Below are 17,340 nucleotides of genomic sequence, written 5' to 3' on the forward strand. Positions count from 1 at the left end.
CCAGATAGGAAGATGACATCCAGTTTACTCTAGGACCACACTGGACCAGTTGCCTTAGTGTAAGGCCTGAGTGGACGCTCGAGTTGAGCGTGCAGCGGGGCGGGGCGTGCGGCGTGCATGTTAAACAAATGCAAACGTATAGGAACGGCCTTAGTGCACGCCGCTCAAATCACTTGTGAGCCCGACGCCACGCTGCACGCCCCGCCGAAAGCTCCGCTTCGAGCGTCCACTCAGGCCTTACACTTAGACAGGAAGCACTGGAAAGAGTTAGAAGAGGCCTATGCCGACAGACACACCACACTAAGAGACATCCAATAACATAAAACAACAAAATCTCCGAATTTGTATTTACAATTATTGTCTCTTATTTTTTTTTTATTTTTTTTTTATTATAAACTGATCGGCGATTGGCCCTAGTCACACCTGATGGAAAGTGAAGACAGGGCCTAAGAAATTAATGCCAGGGCCTTTTATTTAATTTAATTATGGAATTTTCGTAGGTAAGTCAACTGTAAATTATAAAACTTAATCATAATCATTCTTTATTGCATTCATGCACAACATAAGTAACAACAAAGTAACATAATATTTGAAACATGAACCCTGACAGTAGCAATAGTTATTTGTGCAACAAGACAGGAAAGTTGGTTTTTCTTGCGAGTGTTTATTTTGAGTCCCGAGAAAGCGAAAGATTCTAAGTTAGAATCTTGAGCGTAGCGAGGGACTCAATAACACGAGATGTAAAATAACTTTGCTCTCGTGTTGCACACATAAATCTTTCACCTCAGTAGTGAGATATTAAAGGTTAAAATGTATTTCGAATTACACAGAATAATAGAGAAAAAAGAGAAAAAAAATTGTAATAAAAGTATGAAGTGTCAGTTTATGGCCTTAACTAAAATAAAAAGCTACTTTGTTTCACTCCCTGGAGTGAGGAAAGTCGCACTTTCATCACTCCCTGGAGTCACGAAAGTAGGCTTGTTCGAGCTGCTGAGGTGAAAATTAGTTATTTTAATATTAAGTACTAAAGATTTTAGTAAATATTTCTACAACGAATAGAATTAAATGTAACAAAACAATGACAACTCTAATTATATCTATGTAATAAGGCCCATGGCAGACAGAGTGTTAAATACAAATAAGTATTAAATTTCAAAGACGGGCGGTACTTTATGATTGATTTTCGATGGATATGTCTAGACAGCTGGAATAATACACCTTGCTTAATAAACACTTATAAAATTTATTAATTTACAATACAATATCTATATTATATCAAATATAGATATAACTCCGTAATAGATGGATACAGTGTAAGGAAAAAACGTGCCTCGAAAATCAAGAAAATTTGATTCACGTTCAGAGGGCGCTACTAGCTTTGGCCTACTGTCGTATAGATGGCGTTGACGTTTTCGTTTATTATCTGACAATTTTAACGCATATCAGTGAAAGAACATGGGTCAAAATCATAAAAATAATTAATGCAAATAAAAAAAAAACATTTATCCATATTTTAATACATTTTATCGTATTTTTATAAATATTTATTTTTAGTTTTAAAGTGTGTCGACAGATGGCAGTGAATTTACTGGGGTTACAAAATTTACTATGACAGTACCGCTCTAGTATAAGTTACTCTATGATTATATCTACTATATCATATTACTAATAGCGCCCCGCCCCGGATTCGCACAGATAGATCAACTAATTTACACAAAACCTTTACTAATTATACATACGAGTATAAACCTACCTCTTGAATCACTCCATCTATTAAAAAAACCGCATAAAAATCCGTTGCCTAGTTTTAAAGATCTAAGCATACATAGGGACAGACATACATAAATAAAATAAAAATAAAATAAAAAGTCATTTATTGTCGCAGTAAGTATACAAAAAAAACAGTAAAAAACAGTATTAGGTACAAGCTTAACATACAGAGCGGAAAGCGACTTTGTTAGGGTTCCGTACCCAAAGGGTAAATACGGGAACCTATTACTAAGACTCCGCTGTCTGTCTGTCACCAGGCTGTATCTCATCAACCGTGATAGCTAGACAGTTGACATTTTCACAAAGGATGTATTTCTGTTGCCGCTATAACAAATACTAAAAAGTATGGAACCCTCGGTGCGTGAGTCCGACTCGCACTTGGCCTGTTTTTTATAGTATGTAGTGATGAAAGTTGTGGATCGATGGAGGATGCATATTTAGCTAAGATTTTTTTTAGCCGAATTTTTAGAAGAAAAAAATATGTTGTATTTTTCTTCTGATTTGATGTTATTTGAAATGTTATTAGAGTAAGACCAAGAAAAGTGCAATGATTTTGATAGCATACGTAGTGCAAGTGTTATTTAGTCTGGCTAATGAAAGTTATAATTTTCGTATTCTAGAAATCATAAAAAGTATAAAAATTATCCAATCCTTGTAATCAAAGAGCCGCCTGCTACAGATTTTTTGAAATTGCCGTTCTTTCAGGTTCAACTTTCATTAGCCAGACTTTATACGTCTTAGTGCCAGTTGCACCATCCGCACTTGACAGACTGATCAACGTCAACCGGCACGCCGCGGCGGTTTACTATGAAACTTTCCATACAATAAAATGTAGCGAACTCTTTAACGATAATATATTAGAGCGGTACTGTCGTAGTAAATTTTGTAACCCCAGTAAATTCACTGCCATCCATCGACACACTTCAGTACTAAAAGAAGATTTATAAAAATACGATAAAATGTATTTAAATATGGATAAATGATTTTTTTATTAGCATTAATTATTTTTATATGACTTTGACCCATGTTCTTTCACTGATATGCGTTAAAATTGTTAAATAACAAACGTAACCGTCAACGCCCTCTATACGAGAGTAGGCCAAAACTAGTGGCGCCATCTGATCGAGAATAAAATTTTAGTGATTTTCGAGGCACGTTTTTTACTTAAACTGTATCCATCTATTACGGAGTTATATCTATCTTTGACGATGACAAACAGTTTGGTGCAACCGACCCTTAATTTTTATAGAAGTTTGACGTTTAAAATAACACTTTCACTGCGTGTGCTATCAAATTCATTGCAGACTTTACTTGGTCTAACTATAAATGTGAATAGATCATTCATTTTCACCTCGGCAGCTCGAACAAGCCTACTTTCGTCACTCCCTGGAGTGAGGAAAGTGCGACTTTCCTCACTCCAGGGAGTGAAACAATGTAGCTTTTTAATTTAGTGAAGGCCATGAACTTCATACTTTTATTACATTTTTTTTATGGTACGGTACGGTACGGTCCGGTCCGGTCCGGTCCGGTACGGTCCGGTCTTGTCTCGTATCGTATCGTATCGTATCTTATCGTACATATTATAATACTTTTTTTTTCTGTTTATTCTGTGTAATTCGAAATACATTTTAACCTTTAATATGTTCTCACTACTGAGGTGAAAAATTATGTGTGCAACACGAGAGCAAAGTTATTTTACATCTCGTGTTTTTGAGTCCCTCGCTACGCTCAAGATTCTTCCTTAGAATCACTCGCTTCGCTCGTGATTCAATTATAGAATCTTTCGCTTTCTCGGGACTCAAAATAAACACTCGCATGAAAAACCAACTTTCCTCTCTTGTTGCACAAATAACTATTTTGCCCCAAATTGGAATTTCTTGTGCAATCGTATTAAATTGTAGATAATTTTATTTTTGTGCAACTTTTTGAGCCACACTAGTCCTAAGGTCCCTTTTGTGATAGCGTGGGAATGGCGGGCGTTGGTAAGGGCGCAGCCACACCTGTCCCTCTCATGCGAGGGGGCTAGTATGAGACATAAAACGGAATACAGATTTAAAAGTGGAAAAAATACTGCCTTGGGTGAGACTTGAACTCACGGCCTCTGGATCGATACTCCAGCGCTCTGCCAACTGAGCCACCAAGACCTCATCCATAGTCAGCAAATCTTCCCACTATATGGGTCTAGGGGACCCTAGCGACATCTACCGTAAGAGCGTTACACTTCTTAAACGGCCACCGACTATGACTATGGATGAGGTCTTGGTGGCTCAGTTGGCAGAGCGCTGGAGTATCGATCCAGAGGCCGTGAGTTCAAGTCTCACCCAAGGCAGTAATTTTTCCACTTTTAAATTTATTCTAAGCTTAATAGCACCGATCGCAGACGTTTCTGCTTGTTAATAAATAATTCGGAATACAGGTCTTCGGTAGTAAATGTAACCAAAGTACCTATAGTTAGACCAAGAAGTCTGCAACGATTTTGATAGCACACGCAGTGAAAGTGTTATTTTAAACGTCAAACTTCTATAAAATTAAGACGTATAAACAACACTTGCACTGCGTATGCAGACTCAATAGTAGTTGCTAAAAGCGTAGCAGTATTTAAAAACAATTTTTTTTAATACTACGTCGGTGGCAAACAAGCATACGGCCCGCCTGATGTTAAGCAGTCTCCGTAGCCTATGTACGCCTGCAACTCCAGAGGAGTTACATGCGCGTTGCCGACCCTAACACTCCTCTCCCTCGAGCTCTGGCAACCTTACTCACCGGCAGGAACACAACACTATGGGTAGGGTCTAGTGTTATTTGGCTGCGGTTTTCTGTAAGGTGGAGGTACTTCCCCAGTTGGGCTCTGCTCTAGATCTGGAATGACATCCGCTGTCCTGTGCCCTACCCTACCACACAAAGCGAGATAACATTCGCAGTGCCCATACCTCTCTTTCAATGTGACGCAGAGGACCTACCGGGAAACGCGTATCCGAAAATTAAAAAGATGGTTAATCGAGCAAGCGTTCTACGACCATAAAGTTATTTAAATTAGGAACTTAGGTAGATGTAAGATATTAAATACAACCTACATTATGTAGCGAAAATTCATGCTTAAATATAATCTTTATACACTGTATAAAATGTGACATGTAATTTATATTATTAATAAATATTATGATTATGACTTTTCTTGGTCTAACTCTAGATTCATTGACATCTAGATTTGTCAGGTTTGATATTGTACGGTCTAAATACCGCACATTGCTATCTCAGCGAAATTACTTACAAATGCGTAAAGCAATAAAATCAGTGTTGCCAGATCGTACCTTTTAGTAAGATTTTACGTACTTTTTGAACAGCGTGCGTACTTAAAACGTACCCCGCCCAAAACCGTACTAAAATCGTACTTTTTGGCTAAACCGTACATTTTAGTACGATTTTACGTACTTTTCGTATGAGTGGTTCAAAAATATGCCAAAATGGCGTAGAAATAATAGTGACAGACCAAAAAAGTACCATTTTATTCCGTAAAAATTTGTGACTTGTTTGTTTTGGTATTTTTATACCTTACTATTTTGCGTACTTATCGTGGATTATCAGTTTAAAAAAATCACCCGTTTCTAAAACACTTCTTCTGTTTATACTGTTTTTTTGGAACAAAAAATGAAATTGTACTTCTTTTGGTAAAATCGTACCTTTTTTAGATCGGGGTCGTATCTTAGTTTTCAGTGCTCTGGCATCACTGAATAAAATACTAGTCAGTACACGTTCACCATTAGAACCTATCACGCGTGTCCTCATTAAGCAATATCATTCATAATATTGCGCTTTTATATTTAAAGTATTTTAGTAGCAATAAAGTGTTTATTTTCAGCAATATTGTGAGTTATCATTATGTCAAGCAACCAACAGAATACAATTGGTGTGTGACACTAGCAGTCCATCAGATATTCTTTATTTATACTCATTTAAACTTTCACGATTTTTACTTATTATTATTTACAACGACGGGACTTAATCGCGTAAAATAAGTATTAAACCCACCTCCGACGTTTCGAGGACGGCGTTGTCCCCGTGGTCTCGGAGAAGACTCTTTATTTATATTTGACAATAGAACTTAATCTATAAATTGTATATACAGATGTAAATCACAATGAAAAAAATCAACGATGATCAAACTCTGGTCAACGTGGGACTCGAACCCACATCCTTGGATTGCCGGTCCAATGCGTTACCAATTGCGCATTGGACCGGCAATCCAAGGATGTGGGTTCGAGTCCCACGTTGACCAGAGTTTGATCATCGTTGATTTTTTCATTGTGATTTACATCTGTATATACAATTTATAGATTGTAATAATGTGGTACGTCCCACAATAAAAAAAAAGGAAAAATATATTAACATTTAAATAGAACTTAAAACAATAAAAATGTACTTATTTTGCATGAAAATAACAGTAATAGCATCTATGTAGGTATTGAATAAATTTAGACAAATATCGATTTACGAGTGCAAATAGGCTAAGTACCTATTTTAGACATTTTAGTAATTTATTAGACAAATCAGCACCTTTTTATAAAACATTAAAATGATTTGTTTCTTTTCTAGTACCTCCGTAGAATGAATGGCTTGACTTTACGTGTTACCAATGTTACTATTGGCAAGGACAATAGAAGTTCTCTTCTATTGTCCTTGCTATTGGTTTACCTAAAATCATAGGATTTGAGGGCCTACCACAAAAAACGAAAATCGAAATTTCGTTGTGCCTCAGACGCATTCAGACGTACTCAGAAAGTGACGTACTCAGAAAGTTACGTACTCAGAAAGGACGTACTCCGCCCGAACCCTCTGTTTGGTGTATTTCCGTAACTGATTCCATAATAAAAAAAAATATAAATAAATAAATAAAAATATAAATAATAAATACAAATAAAAAAAAATGCTGTAAAATTAATAGGGACTATTACGCGAATCTCTGCGTAGGGGGCGCCAGGGCGCCACTACCACAATCTGAGGGTCTATCGTGAAACAAGAAAATTTCTTTATCTAATATCTCTGTCACTTGCATATTCGAGCGATAAAGAAATGAAATGAATTTTATTATTCATAACACACAGTTATAGGTCAATACATAATTAGATTATTTCACATTTCACATTTGGTATATTTAAGTACTTATTTTTAAGTATTTATTTATTAAAATACATTATATATATTTAATTACAATTTTTTTTTTTATTTATACTGCAAGAGGCAGATTGAAAAAATCTTGATAATTATAAAAATTATTCTCCTCGAGCCACGTCTTCAGTCTACTTTTAAAGCTTTGGGCGGATGCTGCATTTCGTACTGTGCTTGGCAACCGATTACACACGGAAGGTCCATGTAGTATACTGATCTTTCCGTTTTGGCGAGTTTGTGCGAGATTGTACTTAGCCTAAAGAGGCAGATGGCGAATTTTCGGATACGCGTTTCCCGGTAGGTCCTCTGTTAGCAAACCGCCTTGATGCATCAATGTCATATTTTATTATCTCTGTCAAAAACCTGTTAAGGGTACAGTATGTATAAGTTACTCTATGGTTTACTAAAAACATAGAGTAACTTATACTAGAGCGGTACTGTCATAGTAAATTTTGTAACCCCAGTAAATTCACTGCCATCTGTCGACACACTTTAAAACTAAAAATAAATATTTATAAAAATACGATAAAATGTATTTAAATTTGGATAAATGTTTTTTTTTATTTGCATTAATTATTTTTATGATTTTGACCCATGTTCATTCACTGATATGCGTTAAAATTGGTCCATCTATTACGGAGTTATATCTATCTTTGCTAAAAAGGCTAGTCCTGCACTCTGGTGGCAGAACATTGCAGTAATAGCCCCTATTAATTAAAACTATCAGTTGTTAATAACTATTAACATAGGGTAGGTAGGTAGGGTAGGGTAGTTACCCTATACGAAGTTTAGCTTTTTAAGAAACTTCAATATCTATTCAGCAAACAGGCCACAAGGGCACTTTCACGTAAAGCAAAAATAAATAAATCACCTAACGTATTACAATTTCTAGAACATTTTAAACGGCGGACCCCAGCTAATAGGAAATACCCAATGCCCTTAGACTATGGCAACCGCTTGCCATCAAGCTAATCGTATGTAGTAGTAGCAGATAGTAGTAAAACTCTTTATTGTACAAAAATAAACATAAAACAAGAGAAAAACGCATCATTTGTACAAAGGCGAACTTATCCCTTTCAGGGATCTCTTCCAGTTAACCTTTGAGCAATTAGCCTCATGCATGAAGTTTATATTTGAACGAAATATGTTTTATTCGGATGTTTGTTACCGTTATATCATGTTACAAATGCATTTCCGTTTTTAAATTACCATTTAATTACTTAAAATTATAAATAAAAAGTACAAAAATTTGCCCGCGAAAAGCTACTGAGCGAAACGCTCGAAACGCCACGTGACGTCACGCGTTCGACAGATTAGTGTCATTAGTAGCAAACGTCAGTTGGGCCGCCCAACGTGTGACGTCATCACGCTCTGTCGAATTCGCGCCAAAAATTATGAGCGTTTCAACCGCTCAAAAATTTTCAACATTTTAAATATTTTTAATAAAATAATGTTAAGGTTTACAAAAGTATTTTTATCATTTCCGGTGTTCCAACGATATAAATTATGAATCCAAAAATAAAAATAAATTCATGCATGGAGCTAATTGAGGGAGAGTTGGAGAACGGTAGACATCAAAGCTGTAGTACTAAACGGCATGAAAGAAAATATTTAGTTTCCTAAAAGACAGGTAAACCTATAACCTACAGTATATAGCATGGGCATGGGATTTATGTAAAATAAAACAATATTAACAGTCAAGTATGTTTTGCCGAAATTGTATAAAAAAAAACTATAAATTACGGCACAATGTAACGTGAGCGTGACGTCACAGGGGGCGCCGGAATAAGCAATAATCACCCCATCTGAACTCCCACGTTCCCACGAGCACACCTGGAGTGTGATGCCATTTGAATAACATTACTAACATAGTATTTATCAGTACGGTTTTTACTCACTATTATTTTTAGTCGGTATTAGCAAAGATAGATATAACTCCGTAATAGATGGATACAGTCTAAGGAAAAAACGTGCCTCGAAAATCAAGAAAATTTGATTCTCGTTCAGAGGGCGCTACTAGTTTTGGCCTACAGTCGTATAGATGGCGTTGACGGTTTCGTTTGTTATTTAACAATTTTAACGCATATCAGTGAAAGAACATGGGTCAAAATCATAAAAAATAAATAATGCAAATAAAAAAATCATTTATCTATATTTAAATACATTCTATCGTATTTTTATAAATCTTCATTTTTAGTTTTAAAGTGTGTCGACAGATGGCAGTGAATTTACTGGGGTTACAAAATTTACTATGACAGTACCGCTTTAGTATAAGTTACTCTATGGTATTAGTTTAAGTGGTGCACGACGTACAACCGCCGCGGACACTCGTGCCTGAGGATGGATTCCCAAAGAATCCGAAACATGTCGCCAAAAGCGACTAAAAATAATAGTGAGTAAAAACCGTACTGATAAATATTTTGAAATATGTCTCACGATAGTTTAAGTGCAATTACTAACATAGTATATTATTGACAAAACTCGTATTGACGGCAAACGTAAATTTCCAATGTTTACAATACATACATACATACATACACATAATCACGCCAATTTCCCGGAGGGGTAGGCAGAGAATGTTTACAATTTCGCGATAATTCGTGCGATTTTAAACTTATTAACGGTTTTTCAGTTTTAATTTAGCTTCAGATACCATAGTTAAAAAACCGGCCAAGTGCGAGTCGGACTCGCGCACCGAATGTTCCGTACTTTTTAGTATTTGTTGTTATAGCGGCAACAGAAATACATCTGTGAAAATTTTAACTGTCTAGCTATCACGGTTCATCAGATACAGCCTGGTGACAGACAGACAGACGGACAAACGGACAGCGGAGTCTTAGTAATAGGGTCCCGTTTTTACCCTTTGGGTACGGAACCCTAATAAAATACAGCGAGTTTATGTTTTTCATACAAAACTTGTTTTTGCTTTATTTCGTTTATTTTATACTAGCTTTTGCCCGCGACTTCGTCTGCGTGGAATTAGTAATTTGGGTACCTTAATTCTTAAACAAATCTGCTTTTTAATCCATCCTTTTTTCACCTCCAAATTGGTCCACACTATTCATTTCCACCCCATTTTTTACACCCTTAAGGGATGAATTCGGGGATAAAAGTTATTCTATATCCTTTCCCACAGCTCAAACTATCCCCATACCAAGTTTCATCTAAATCGGTTCAGCGGTTATTGATTCCCCATACAAATTTCCACCCCTCTTTTCACCCCCTTGAGGGGTGAGTTCTGGGATAAAAAGTATCCTATGTCCTTCCCCGGGAATTAAACTATCTGTATACCAAATTTCAACTAAATCGGTTCAGCGGTTTAAGCGTGAAGAGGTAACACACAGACAGACTTTCGCATTTATAATATTAGTATGGATAAACCTATAAACTAATTTCAGACCTAGATATACCTCATGTCATTGTTTGTGCAAAGTTGCATTTACAATCCAACACGTAGTTTTAAAATGAGAACGAACGAACTCAGTTTGTATGGGAAGGTGAAATTCGGCCGAGCTTGTTGGGGACTTAGTTAGACCTCGAACGCCAGTGTCAAACATTTGCTACCGAATTAATAACCTTGAAATTGTAAATTAAAGTTCAAATTGTCTGTGACGTATACGGGACAAGGCATTCGAAGGGTTAAAGATCAAAAAGATCAAAACAAGAGACATATAATGTTAAACATCCAGAGGAAAATCGGAACTACGTTTACTTTCCTCACAAGAGTGCTGTTGTTACCGTGAGGCCTACAGACCCCTATTGTATTTATTTATTTAAACTTTACTGCACAAAATATATACAACAATGTACAAATGGCGGACTTAATGCCAAATGGCATTCTCTACCAGTCAACTATAGGGCCAAACAGAGACTTACAATTGGTGCAAGGAGAGAAAGAAAAAAAAATTAGATGAAAAGCAAACTATTATACTTATAAACTACGTATATTACATAAATAACAAACATACATACACATTAAATATATTAATAACGGGTCACTCACGTATTTTAAGTCGAAAAACGCTCGACATGTTTGACTCCGTACCGAGTAGCGTCATCACTTCATCAGGAGCTTGCGTAGACGGTGACGGACCGGCGCAGACTGCGGGCCGCAGCAATATTTTTAATATGTCTGTGTCTCACGGAAGTTTTGTTATTAAAATACATACACATTACACACTATAAATAATAGACACATACATATTATAAATATAATATTGATGAGTAAATATTATTCTTGTTTTATCAAACGCTTACGTAACATCCGCTTGAAAGAATACTTACTTGGCGTATTGTACCTATTATTTTAAAGAGTACAACCGTCTTCGTCAACTATTGCAACCTACGCTTTCTTTACCAACGCGTGGGAACGCAAATGTGCTCTCCATCACAACACTCATTAAATCACACTGTTATAAGACGTATTTACAAATAATTATTCGCAAATCTCCCTCCTTAGCGGAATTTCTGTGTAACACCTGGGATGTTGTTTCTATAGCCTACTTTTACCAGTATAAATAGCCCTTTGGTTACTTGAAATTGTTACGGATTTTTACGTCTTAGTTATACTGGTTGTTTCATGGCAATGGCATGAGGGAATTGCTTCGGCCCTCCCTTCAAATTTGGTGGTGACTTTAGAGTTTAGGACAATGCACTTTGTAGTCAAATAATAATTACCTATGTTGTTGTGCGAGAGTAAAGTTTTTGCTGCGATTTTTGAGCTTAAAAGTGTAATAAATCTAATTTGAATTTGGAACATTGAGCGTAACAGAGATGTAAGGCACGAGGTGCGAATAATTCACCCGGTGTCCGCGACGAATCACCTTATATTGCTGCCCTAGTAGCGTTTTGGTACGGCATTTTGTTGGGCCTATGTAAGTAAACAGAGGCCCAACAAAATGCCTACCAAACCAAAATGCTACTAGGGTGGGTACCTTACCTAGCCATTGGGCCATCCGCTAGTATTCGGAATGTAAGGCAATATTAAAAGAAAATCGCAAAGGTTGTGAACAAACTATAACTATTTACCATCATCAAAGACATCATCCCGCTATTCAGAGCGCTTGTAAAGAGGTCAGAGGGTGGTCTAATTGTCATTAGGTACACACTAAGGTATACTCGATCTAGGATTCTAGATTTTATGTATTTATTCCATTTAGATGTTTTGTATGGTAGAAGCATAAGCAAATAATAAGCATTAAAGTTTATTACGCAAATTTTAAATATAAAAGCACACCGCGCGCGTAGGTACTTTATCAAGGCAAATATTTACTTAAACTGGCAAAAACTATTAAACAATATTGAATGGTTCCCTTGAAAATGGAATTGACAAAAAGGGGTATTTACAAGTTTTTTAGATTAAGGGTCGGTTGCACTAGCTAAACATTCGACTTAAAAAATGTGACGTGAGTGACCCATTCTTTAATGAGACAATCGAGAAAAACTTCAGCGCGTGCCATTACACGAACAAACACTCGTAAGATTTTTTTGACCGTTATCCCCCGCGTTCCCACGCCATTACCATTATTACACCACTATACAATACTATTATTATTTCTACTACGAATACCGTTGCACACCTGCGTGACCCTCCACCTCCCTGCTGTATTATGACGTCACCAAGGTTATTGATGGGGTTAAATGTAATAGTTTTATTCGTTCCCAGTTAGCTCGTTAATTTCATGATTTGATTTTAGGGGAGTGTTTGTGGGCCAAGTGCGAGACGGACTCGCACACCGAGGGTTCCACTTTTTTTTAGTATTTATTGTTATAGCGGCAACAGAAATAGATCATCTGTGAAAATTTCAACTGTCTAGCTATCACGATTCATGAGACACAGCCTGGTGACAGACGGACAGCGGAGTCTTAGTAATAGGGTCCTGTTTTTACCCTTTAAGTACGGAGCCCTAAAAATGGTAACAGACTCTGATATTTTGTTTTTGAGTTATGGATGTTTTGTATGTATTAATATTAAATCTATTTAAGGCCGTTCCATCGGTTTGCCATCACTGTCACAATTTTGATCGAATTTTGTCGATTTTTATTTATTTCAAAAACGTTGGTTTACAATATCCAAATTCGAAAGCTGTCAAATTACTATTTACGTTAAGATTGTTTCTTTTTCTTTTTTTTGTTTATAGTGTCACATAATAATTAATAAATAACCGAGTAAAGTTGGATTAAAAGTCCGAGTTAGAGGTTACTTTGGGAATTAATTGTATCGAGCGAAGTGTTCGCGAAGTGTTCGATTCGGGTATCGGAAGCTGTGTTATTAAAGCCTAGCTGAAATTCGATCTGTGTCAGTAAGCGGCTAATTCACCTCCTATTTCTCTCCTGGAGGGGGAACTTGAAATATTTTTGGTGGGATTTCACTTATTTTGGTCTTCCATCCCCTAATTTAAAGGGTTGAGGGTGATTTACTATTCAAAAGCCTGACATACGCACCTACTTAATATCTATTATTATTTTTCCTTTTCAATATAATCCCCCTTAAGGGGCCCACTGCCTATCAGTTCGCCGGACGATATCGGCCTGCCAGTTAGAACAAAAATTCTACAGTTCCGAACAACTGACAGGCCGATATCGTCCGGCGGACTGATAGTCAGTGGGCCCCTTTAAGGTACTCTTGTGTGATCGGGATAAAAAGATAATCTAAATATCGAAAATCATATTTTTTTACTTTCCTGTGGGAATGAGCCAAAATTGCATCATTAATTTCCTTCCCTGTAACTCCCTCTTCAAATTTGGGAATAAATAATAATCATTGGGAGCCCGGATTGCATGTAGGGGGGACAAAAATCCAAAATTTCGATGTTCTTCTTCTTGCTCGTGTAAAGCGATCAAACTTCTTAAAACTAAATTTTTGTCTGTCAATGTTTTGCCACTTCTAACTAGGGTTGCCACCTTTTTTCTTTACACACATAGTATTTTTGTCAAAATATTGAAAAAAATATAGTATTTACTGGGAAAAATAAAATAAAAAATAGGACGCCATTTGAAGTTTGAGGCGAATTAAAAATCCAATTCGCATACGATGTGATATCGGTGACATTTATATAACCCTTTCTTAAGTTATGAAAATATAGTATTTTTCATACTATATTGTTCTTGTATAATATATAGTACAATTGACTAAAATATAGTACGATACTATACATATATTATAGTATGGGTGGCAACCCTACTTCTAACCCTCGGGGTGTGGCCCTCAGATCTTCCTCAGTGCACATATTATCAATATTTCGAAGTCATCAAGTAAATAAAACATTGCCGTTAATTTTAAATATTTAATACTCCAGTAAAGTTTTAACATTGTATATCTCTGTTGTGGTATCACAGAGATTAAATACATGTATACATAATTATCACTACATAGTATATAACAAAGTCGCTTCCTGCTGTCTGGATGGATGTCTGTCCCTATGTATGCTTAGATCTTTCAAACTACGCAACGGATTTTGATGCGGTTTTTTTTAATAGATAGAGTGATTCAAGAAGAAGGTTTATATGTATAATACATCAGCATTGTACCCGTGCGAAGCCGGGGCGGGTCGCTAGTTATACAAACTAGTTTTCTTCACAAGTATTAGGCCGTATTATAGATTTGTTCTGGAATTATTAGTTATAACAACGGGGACGTATACATACAATATTTCTTATTAATAGTACATTAATATTAAATAGATTCACTTTTGGTAACGTTTTATTAAGTGTTTTTACATAAAAAAAACTACTTCGTACCGTCATGATAGAGTTAAACCATGAAAAGTCTGCAGAGATTCTGAGAGCACACGCAGTGTTATTTTAAACGTCAAAGTTTTATGAAATTATGACGTATAGATAACACTGGCAATGCGTATGCTGTCAAAATCTCTGCAGACTTTTCTTTGTTTAACTAGTATACAAATTTATTCTAAGTATTATTTTAAACATTTGGAAATAATATTATAAGTTGTAAGAAACAAATAAATATGAGTATAATTAGGTACATACTTTTCACCGCCACTTGTTATATTTATTTAAAACTAGCTTTTGCCCACGACTTCGTCTGCGTGGAATTAGTAATTTGGGTACCTTAATTTTTAAACAAATCTGCTTTTAAATCCATCCTTTTTTGGTCCACTCTATAAATTTCCACCCCATTTTTTCACCCTTAAGGGATGATTTCGGGGATAAAAATTATTCTATATCCTTCCACACAGCTCAAACTATCACCATACCAAGTTTCATCTGAATCGTTTCAGCGGTTATTGATTCCCATACTAATTTTCACCCCCTTGAGGGGTTCTGGGATAAAAAGTATCCTATGTCCTTCCCCGGGACTCAAACTATCTGTATACCCAATTTCAACTAAATCGGTTCAGCAGTTTAAGCGGGAAGAGGTAACAGACAGACAGACACACTTTCGCATTTATAATATTAGTATGGATTGTTATTGGCGTTTTACAGCATTATCACAGTTCAGGAGAATTGAAAGCGAGGCGAGCGCGCAACGAATTCGCTGCGTAGTACGGAGATTCTGGGAATTTACAAAAATATATAAGCAAATTAATTAAAAATTTGCTGTGCTCGCCTTGCTCTCAACTCTCCTGCAAATCGCCAGTGTGATGACTTTAACATATAACAACGCAATGAGGTCTACCGTTTTTGTGCTCACCAGTTGGCGCCACTGTAGATGTAGGTCCAGAAAAACAGATCTCAAAATTCTTCTATGCTTATTTTTATAAATAAATACGTTCTAATATACACAAAGGTATTTTAATGTCTAAATGTGCCATTTTTTTTCAACCTGTTTAATTTTGCATATATTTTAGTTGGCACATTTTTTAAACCACTAACATTTATTGAGCTATATCTATTGTTTACCATGATTAATCAAAGATGGACAAAGATTTATAAAAAAGCTTGAAACCCCCAAACTTTCTATGCATTTGACATTTTGAAAGACCATCTATTAAATGCGAAATTAAACGCGGTAGCCCTCATTATAATAGCACTTATACATTGTGCAACGAGGGGGTAAGTGAAATATTGTAAACGAATCTATAAACTCATATTCATGCTGACAGCCGCAGTCTTTATATTAATAAAGACGAGTTTGCAATATTCTTACCCCCGGAGTTACACAATGTTTTTAATCACTCATGTTTTTACTATGTAATGTACCAAAAAAATAATATAAATCAATACAATTTGGCACTTCTTAAGAGATTAACATTATTATCTTCCAATCACAGCCGGTCATTTCGTTCCATCACTACCGTAATTTTGACAACATTTGTGACTGATCATTTTTTAAATAATGTATTTCGTTCCATCACTGCCGTAATTTTGACAACATTTATGACTGATCATTTTTTAAATAATGTTACATGATTTTTATATTTCAATGCCCGCTGCCCTTTTTTGTCAATTTAAACGAGAATCTAGGCAGTTTTTAGGGATCCGTACCGCAAAAGGAAAAAACGGAACCCTTATAGGATCACTCGTGCGTCTGTCTGTCTGTCCGTCTGTCACAGCCTATTTTCTCCGAAACTACTGGACCAATTAAGTTGAAATTGGTATACATATGTAAGTTTGTGACCCAAAGACGGACATGTAACGTAAACAAATGAATTTTAAACACGGGGGCCACTTTTGGCGGGTAAAAGTGAAAATTAAAAATAAAGTTTTTCAAATTATATCGTGTCATAATCATATGAAAGAGCTCATTGTGGGAATCTCAAATATTTTTTTTTTATAATTTTAGAAGTTCTTCAAGAAAATAGGCAAAAAATGACCATTCCCCCCTCCCCCCCCCCCTTTATCTCTGAAACCACTGGGTCTAAAATTTTGAAAAAAAAATACACAAAATAGATCTTTACCTATAGATTACAGGAAAACCTATTAGAAATGTGCAGTCAAGCGTGAGTCGGACTTAATTACTTAGTTTTTGATCCTACGGGGTTTTTAAAGACATTTCACTCACGTTTCACATAAAAAATACATTGTTTAAATTGTGTAATGTACGGAACCCTTGGAACGCGAGTCCGACTCGCACTTGACCGGTTTTTTTGGCACGTAATTTCACGTCGCATTTATTTAAGTATTGTCGGCGTCCAATAGATAAATATTTTTCAATGCCAAAACAAATGGTAGTTTTTTTCTTCGCCGTATAAATATTTTTGTCTAGCGATATAAAAATATATAATTAGTGTATAATTTCGATTATATATTCGACATATACGTGTTTCACAACCACGACATTTTGTTGAATTGTATAGTAAATATATATGTACAAACATACTTACATATAAATGTATTTTTATATTATAAATACATACTATAAGTATTAAAATAATAAATATGTAATACATGCAGGCTTTTTAGAAGGGATTATAACTAACTTAGAATTAGTGCCTATTA

The 17,340-nt window shown here is 35.7% G+C and overlaps 1 long non-coding RNA gene and 1 other non-coding gene across 2 annotated transcripts in view; one reads left to right on the forward strand and one right to left on the reverse strand.

Annotated features, from left to right (window-relative positions):
* LOC134754592 (uncharacterized) overlaps positions 1 to 17,340 on the forward strand; it is a 363,458-nt gene that overhangs the window by 340,144 nt on the left and 5,974 nt on the right. The window lies entirely within an intron of this gene.
* Trnad-auc (transfer RNA aspartic acid (anticodon AUC)) lies at positions 3,842 to 3,914 on the reverse strand. The gene has a single exon. It is a non-coding gene; the product is annotated as a tRNA-Asp (tRNA).

The sequence above is a fragment of the Cydia strobilella genome, chromosome Z (assembly GCF_947568885.1).
Source record: "Cydia strobilella chromosome Z, ilCydStro3.1, whole genome shotgun sequence".
NCBI classification, from domain to species: Eukaryota; Metazoa; Arthropoda; class Insecta; order Lepidoptera; family Tortricidae; genus Cydia; species Cydia strobilella.